General features: G+C 47.7%; 1 protein-coding gene across 3 annotated transcripts in view; it reads right to left on the reverse strand.

Annotated features, from left to right (window-relative positions):
* The window catches only part of SUSD6 (sushi domain containing 6), a 105,390-nt gene extending 99,312 nt beyond the window's left edge, over positions 1-6,078 (reverse strand). Inside the window, exon 1 of one of the 3 annotated variants that reach the window (XM_030929898.1) lies at positions 5,829-6,078. The gene's annotated coding sequence lies outside the window, so the exon portion shown is untranslated. Of the gene's footprint in view, positions 1-5,457; positions 5,582-5,828 lie in introns of those variants that run through there. The other 2 variants (XM_030929899.1, XM_010359739.2) reach the window with 2 other exon arrangements.
* Between the last annotated feature and the right edge of the window lie 1,985 nt (positions 6,079-8,063).

Genomic DNA, 8,063 nt, shown 5'->3' on the forward strand with positions numbered 1-8,063 from the left:
TTTTTTTTTAAAGCAGCAGTACATGTGCATTGAATTTAGGCACTATTGCGTCTGTCAACTCTCACCAGTGGTTAAAGTTTTGCACCAAATATTTGGAAACAATGCTACTGGAGAGTTCAAACTTAAAAACAGGATTCTCTCTTTCTGTTTTTGGGTTTTGGAATTTTTTTGGTGGCACCTTTTCTTGATCCAGGGCAATATCCGCAACACCACAGTAGGGCCAAGAGTTTACTGTAACACTGTTCTTCCTCAAACAAACTGCATAACCTAGTAGAATGTTAACCTCAAAGTAGAGATATGGATGGATGCAGCTTTAAAGATATGAGAAATGAAAACATATACCCACAGAAAAACTTATACACACATGTTCTTAGCAATACTGCAAAATTATTCATAACCAAAAAACAGAAACAACCCAACTGTCCATCAGGTTATGAATGGATAAACAAAATGTGGTATATCAATACAACAGAACAGCATTCAGCAATAAAATGGAATGAAGTACTGATACATGCTAAAACATGAATAAGCCTCAAAAACATTATGCTAAGTAAAAGAAGCCAGTTATTAAAGACCACATATCATATGATTCCAGCTATATGAAATGTCCAAATAGGCAAACCTATATAGAGAGAAAGATGAATGGTTGCGTAGGGATAGATGGGATTGTAGAGAAATAGGGAGTGACTTTTTGGGGTGATGAAAATGTTCCAAAATTAGGTTATGGTGATAGATGTACAACTCTGTAAATATACTAAAAACTACTGAATTGTACTTTAAATGTGTGAATTTTATGACATGTTAAAAAAAAAAAGCTAAGTGAAAAAAATACAAAGCTGAATGTACAGGTACTACCAGCTGAAGATGGAAAAAACAGAAAACACATTATGTTTATATTAGGGTGGTAGAATCATGCTGATTTTTTTCCCCTTTTATTTTCCAAGCTATCTGTAATCTTGTGCTTCCCCACCAAAAAACATCTCTCAGTCTTCCTTCAAACAGTTTGCATAGACTGCTATAATTTAAAAAGGAAATTAAGTAAAATCACCTTTTTCCCTTTTTGCAGTTACCTTTTACAAGCCTCCGTCCGTCCACTTAGTTTGTTGAGCTCAACCGAGAATAATCTAAAGGAAAAATTGGATAAACAGGCTCTTATGCCATTCCCAGAAGCCAGTTTCATTTTACTGTCTTTGTCAGAAGCTAGTCTAGCCAAAGAAAATTTCAGCAAGGACAGTTTACATAAAGGGCAACTCCACACTCTAATCTTAAATTTCTGTGGGTGAAGGCAAGTCACTACTGGCAGTAGGTTGGACTTGGAAAGATTAGACATTCCCTCTACTCTACAAAGGGTGGCAAGAAAGGGGAGGCTGGGAAAGATCTCTATTTGTGTCTCTTCCCTGAGGTTTTGTATCCAATCTCCAACTGCAGAATCCTGAATCATTTTTCATCAGAGAAAATCCTCTTCTGAGTAATAAAGAATTGTCAGTCACCACCTCTGCCGTCTGCAAACCCACTGAGAATCTATTACTGTCATCAGGAATCCCAGGCTAACTTCCCTCAAACCAAGCAAGGAGGCTTTGCCAAAAAATAAAATAACATAAACTTAAAATAAAATAAAATAAAATAAAACACTTATGTATGTGTGCAGGAGGGGGGAGTACATTTAAGGGCACAATGCTATCAGGTAATTTTAAGGATCTACTAACACTGGCGACAGTAAGAGGGAACTACATCTGTTTCTGTTTGAGAAAAATGCTTCAGTAATATCCTGTTTCAGGAGTACTGTGTGAATTCTTGGCACGCAGCCTTCAGATGTTTCAAGGGTGGTTATTTTCCCTTTTTGAGATACAAGAGCCAGGGAGGGAGACTACATCACAGGCAACACCACAGTCTGTGAAGTTAGTTTCAGTTCTCACTGCTGCACTTCCTGCTGTCGCTGTATCCAGCACCTTCTCAGATGCTTAACTGTCCCAAGCCTTGATAGTAGCACAGTTGGCCTTTCATGGCTGAAGTGACCCAGCTCAGTGCCACTGCAAGGTCCACCAGCAGAGCGACTTCCACACTCAAGTAAGAACCAGAGGACGAGAGAGCAAATGGAGGAACCCTGCTGGTTTCTAGGCCAAAAAAAAAACTAAAAAGGCAAGAAAAAGGACACCATCGCAGACACACAAGCACGAGAAGAACACAGGTGCCTAACAGGCTCTGCTGCGAAAACCTAAGCCTTGTAAGAGGTACCTCTTTCCCCAGAACTTGTACTTTTTAAGATAAAAGGTTCTTACACAGAAACACAAACTTACACTCATCCAAGGGACACACAATGGCTGTTGCCTTGAATCCAAGCCAGGGGTGGAGTGAACAGATCTTCATGCGCAAGGACAGTCCACCCAAAGGTTCCTGAGTAGTATGGAGCTCGTGAGAAACCTGGGGAAAGTCTCTATTTCCCCTAGTTTTGCATTTGTCCCAAAGCTTACCCTTAACCAAATGTCCGAATCCTCAACATTCAAGTCTGCAACAAAGCAATGTTTGCTCTCAAAGTTGAAAAAAAGACAAGACATGGGGTTCCTTCCTCTATTGGCTCCTTCTGATCTTTCTCCTACTGCTTGAGCAAACACCCTCTAACAAGACTTCCATAGTGTCCAGACAGAAAGAGGGAAAATAAATCCTGCTTGTCAGCTTCAACTAGGAGACAGCATGTCAATTCAGGAGCTTAATAAATCACTTCATGTATGGCAATTATACAACCTGGGCCCAGTGGATCTGCTGACGTTTGGGCCTGCAAGTGTGAACTCTTAGTAAATGGGGAACTAGAGGGGAAAGACAACCATGTGTGCCCTCTGGCCTTCCCTCTCTGCTGGCAAGTGGTTCTGCTTCATTCTCCACAGTTCACTTGTTTGGTACTGAAATGAGGAAGAGTATGTACCTCACTTTTTTTTTTTTAAAGATGCTGTATTTCTCCCAGCCCACAAATGATACCAGTAGTAACGTGGTTGTCAGAAGAGCTAAGGATATGAAAAAAGGGCAGAAGAAAATAAATATTTGAAGCAAAAGTCAAGTTTTTATGTGGGAAACGGACAAGCAGGGAGGGAGTGAAACAATGCTTTGTAGCAATAAACTTGAAAGAAGTTCTAACTTTTAAGCAACCAGGTTATGCAACCAGGTGAATTATTACCTTTTGGAAGGGGTGTGTGTGTGTATGTAGAGGGAAGGCTGCCGCAGGAATTGCTGCCCCAGCAAAAGAGCAAAGGAGGATATCCCCTACTGAGAGATGCACCATTACATAAGAACACAAGCTCAGGCCGCACGCGGTGGTTCACTCCTGTAATCCCAGCACTTTGGGAGGCCAAGATGGGCAGATCACCTGAGGTCAGGAGTTTGAGACCAGCCTGGCCAACATGGTAAAACCCTGTCTCTACTAAAAATACAAAAATTAGCCAGGCGTGATGGCATGCACCTGTAGTCCCAGCTGCTCAGGAGGCTGAGGCAGAGAATCATTTGAACCTGGGAGGCGAAGGTTGCAGTGAGCCCAGATTGCACCACTGCACTCCAGCCTGGGTGAGAGAGTGAGACTCTATCTCAAAAAAATAAAAAAGAACACAAGTTCAATCATCACACCTCAGAGACTGGCCAGGAAAACAAAGTGCTGAGATCTCTTTATCTGCCAGCCTGCATCTGTAACACCTCATTCCACCCTTCTTCCTCTTCTATCTCACCAAATTCTGGGCTTTCAGAAGACAGGCTTCAGCGAAAGAAGTCAAACTCAGCCATTTGACAGTGGATTTGCTCTCAGGTGTTGAAACACTGAGCATCCTGGCACCTGGCTCTATCTAGGTGTAAGTGAGGATTTGTTTCATATGCCATTTCTACTACAATATCCAAAAAATTACTCTATAGACAGGAAGTCCTATCTATCAGGACTCATACCAATACTGTCCTCTGTTTAACTCGCTGGGCAGAAGTTCTTTCAGCAGCAAATGGCCAACAATGAAAGCTAACAACATAAACCAAAACAAATTGACTTAAAGGCTGTGAGTCCATGAGAGCTGGATTCTGACTTACTCAATGCAGTACCTGCAATACATAGCACAGTGCCTGGCATACATTCTGTATCACATAAATACTTGGGAGTACTGAATGAAAGAATGAACAAATGACTCTTATGCAAACATACCGTAAGTGTGTACCCTGGAGAAAGAGTTTAGAATGCTCCTGATCTGAGAAACAGCCTGAAGCAGCAGTGCTTTGAGAAGGTTTTAGAAAGACTCCAGGTTCAATTTTACCAAAAGGTAAACAAACCAGAAACCAGCAGTATAATCTAGTAGTTCAGACTGTGGGCTCCACCATGAGATACCTATCTGACACAGGCGAGTTATTTAACTTGTTTGGTTTGGGTCTCAACTAGAAGAATGGGGATAATAATATCTACCTCAAAAGTCTGTTGTTTATTAAATAAGTTCAAAAAAGTAAAGCCCTTAGCACAAAGCTTGTAAGTCCTCAAGAACCTTTCCATATCATTGCTGCTTAATTAAATACCTTCTTTCCTGAGATGCAGAAATACCTCACCCAACTCCAGGAAAATTTTAATTTCTGGTTGAATATGCTTCTAGCTAAAAACATAAAGCCCAGAGAACTCAGAAGTCAGTGCCAAGCACATGTCTCTACTAGCCTCCACTAGATGGTGACAATTTGGGTGTGGAATTCCCAAAACAGAAAAGGTGTGTGCGCGTAACTCCTATGTATTTTTTTAACACGAGAGGAACGAAAACAGCAAGAAATGAATTAACTACTGTGAAGGGTAGAAAGCCACACTTCCCATCTCTGTAGATCAAAAAAGGGGGTAAATCCCTAGGCCTAATTGAACCGAGTAATCTTACTGCACCTCTGGAAGAGCACACAGGAGCCCAGTTAGCAAGAGCAACAAAGCCCAGCATGTCGCCTGCCACCGAAAGAAAATTCTGTGGGAACAACAGCTTTAGGCCTCTTTGCCCAGACGCCAACTTCCCTTTAACCAGACCAAGACTATGTTGACGCCTCTTTGCTCCTGGGTCTTGCTGTCCGCATAACCACCTCCCCCTCCTGCTCCTAAATTCGTCCAGAGTAACTTTTCTCCACTTCAGCAGCTCCCCAGCCACGACTTCCATGAGGGAGAGTCAGATCCACACTCATAGCTGGGGTCTCAAAACCAAGCGTAAAAAAGGAAAGTCTGTATGTACGTGCCTACTTTTTGAAAGAAAAGAACTGGTTTCGGGGAGTTTAGCCTGGTTAATAAGAGACGTTTTTGAGATGAAAGAGCTGCCGAGGCGCAGGGACTCCAGAATGCTGCGGAGCGCATAGGCTGGCTCTGAGATTTCCTCAGGAAATCCACCTTCTCTAACCCTGCCCTGCCTGCCCCAGCGCAAGCCCCGCAGCTTTGCTGCGCTGAGGGCAGTAATGACAGTGGCACAGAGGGCCTCTGCTTACCTCCTCTGCACCACCGGCACGGCGTCTGGCTCTGCCAGCGCTGCCCCGGCAGCGACGCGGGACGGCGCGCCCCGGACCGCAGGTCACTAAGTTCCCGGCCGCAAACCAGCCGCCGGTCCCCCCGGCCGCGCAGCCGCCACTGCCGGCCCGCCGGCCGCGCCACGCCAGCGCGGGACTCCCAGCGGCGCGGTTCGCCGCCGGGTGACAGCGGGCAGGCGCAGAGAAGAACGGGGAGCCGCCGAAGCCGGCCCGGGCTACGGCCAGCGTCACTCCTGGGCGGTGCGCGCTGGTCCCGCGCCCCTGACAGCCGGCCGGGCGCGTAGGTGGCACAATGCCGGCCCCGCCGCCCCCCGCCCGCGGTGACAACTCACCCGGGAGCCGGCGGAGACCTCCGGGATGGGGGCGCTCACCGCTTCCACGCCGCCGCTTGCGCGCGCCCGCAGCCTTCTCGGGTCTAGGCGAGGCCCCGCGTGCCCTTGTCTAGCTCGCTCTGGCCGGCGCGGTGGGCAGAGGAAGCGGGCGGGAGGGAGGGAGGCGGCGGGGCGGTCGCCGGCTTGGGAGAATAGAACTCGGCGCTAGCGGCGGCTGCAGCGCCAGCGTCACTAACCCAGCTGTACCGCGCGGGCGGGGGAGGCCCCGCGGAGGGGAGGGGGCGGGGAAGGGGCGGGGCCAGGCGCGCACGCAACAGCGACGGCGTCGCGCCGGCGTCGCGCCGCCGCGACCGCCCCGCCGGGAGGCCCCGCACGCACGCGCCGCAGGCCGGGCCAGGTACCCACGGGAGAAGCGACGCGGTTGGGGAAGTGGGGGGGTCCTTAAAGGGACAGTCCCTCTGCGCTGGAGTGGATGGGGCGGTGGCACCGACTCAGCTGGACTGTGCGGCGTTTGCAGTGCGCTCTCCAGTTCGTTTACTATTATTATTATTTGCATTATTGAATTACTATTATTTGAAAAGAATTGTACTGCTGTCAGGTTTACAAGGCTTTTGACGCATGTTGCCTTGTTAGCTGTTGAATTGCTCGTCTGACCTATCTCTGAAGCAGGTTATTATCTCCCTGTTAAGCAGTACTCCAAACTGGTTCCTAGCCTGCCAACATTAAAGCTGCCCAGGGGGTGGGTGGGGGTGAAAATGCAGATTCGGGGCCCCACCTCCAGCCATTGTGGTTCAGTGGGGTTGGACTTGGGAATCTGTATTTTCACTAGCATTCCGAAGTGAGTGATCCTTCAGCATGCTAAAAGCACACAAGGGATCTCAAGGTTGAGAAAACCGCAGTTCAGAGGCACGACTGGCAGAGCCCAGGTTAGAAGCCTGCCACATTCCTAACTGTATTTCCCCTCTTGGGCCTTGCCTCCTGGGGCTATTTTCTAGCACATACTGAGTGGGCAGTTTGTGCACTGTATGGCTACATCGTTTATTGGTGATCTCTCATGCAGTGTGTTCTCGGTTTATGTGTTTACAGGGCCCCTGGCGCCTTGATGGGGAAGACTCTGGCTTTTTATCTTTGTGCCCCAGGACCTTGCACCGTGTAGGTCTCAGAGGTCCTAAATAAATGTTAAGGAACTCCTACTTGTAAATCAGTGGTAGAGTTCACATCTGGACCTACAGACTTGTGTCTTTGCTGCAGCTTGGGTCAGGCAGGCCTCTTCTCCCAGATGCTCTTGGACAAAAGGATACACCTTCTCTGGGCCTCTCACCAGGCCTAGTTCTAATAGGCTTTCAGGAAAATTGCTGTGAATTAACAGGGCATGTCCTTGTGAAGTAGCTTGAACCAAATAAACAGGATGCTCCTCCCCATGCACACAGACCCATCCCCAAAAGAACCCTTCCCTTCTGGGCCCCACAGCAACCTGTGGCTTGTTGCTAAAACGCCTTTTTCATAAGCCTATCCTTGTTCTGCCTTCTTTCATCCTTGCCTTCTTGGGTCCACACTCATTAGAGAAGATGGGCACCCCTCCCTTCCTGCTCATTTGGGGCCACACTGCCCAGACCACTAGAAGATTGAAAAGTAAACTTCAGAACTACCTGGGTCTGCAGCAGAGCGCAACCAAATCAGTGTGGGCAGCAGGAACACGCCAGGCAGACCCAAGGCTCAGGGAGGGGACAAGGAGGGAAGGAAGCAAGGGAAAGGGATGGAGGAAGAATTGGAGAAGACGAATGGAGAGAAGGAGAAAAAGAGAAGAAAGGGAAGAAAGCAGGCATGGATGGTTCAGATCAGATCAGCTGCCGAGGTAACTGAGCCCTTGGCTGTGCACTGAAGTCAGTTTGGCCACTAAGAGGCTCAGTAACTTCGTGCAAGAACTGCCACCTTATAAAATCCCTTATGAGACCCTATGCAGATCTGTCCATCACTACCCAAAAATCCTCAGCCGGGCACGGTGGCTCACGCCTGTAATCCCAACACTTTGGGAGGCCAAGGCGGGCGGATCACGAAGTCAGGAGTTTGAGACCAGCCTGGACAACATGGTGAAACCCCTTCTCTACTAAAAATACAAAAATTAGCCAGGCATGGTGGCACATGCCTGTAATCTCAGCTACTCGAGAGTCTGAGGCAAGAGAATCGCTTGAACTCAGGAAGCAGAGGTTGCAGTGAGCCTAGATTGTGCCATTG

Source organism: Rhinopithecus roxellana, chromosome 5, assembly GCF_007565055.1.
Source record: "Rhinopithecus roxellana isolate Shanxi Qingling chromosome 5, ASM756505v1, whole genome shotgun sequence".
Classification (NCBI taxonomy): Eukaryota; Metazoa; Chordata; class Mammalia; order Primates; family Cercopithecidae; genus Rhinopithecus; species Rhinopithecus roxellana.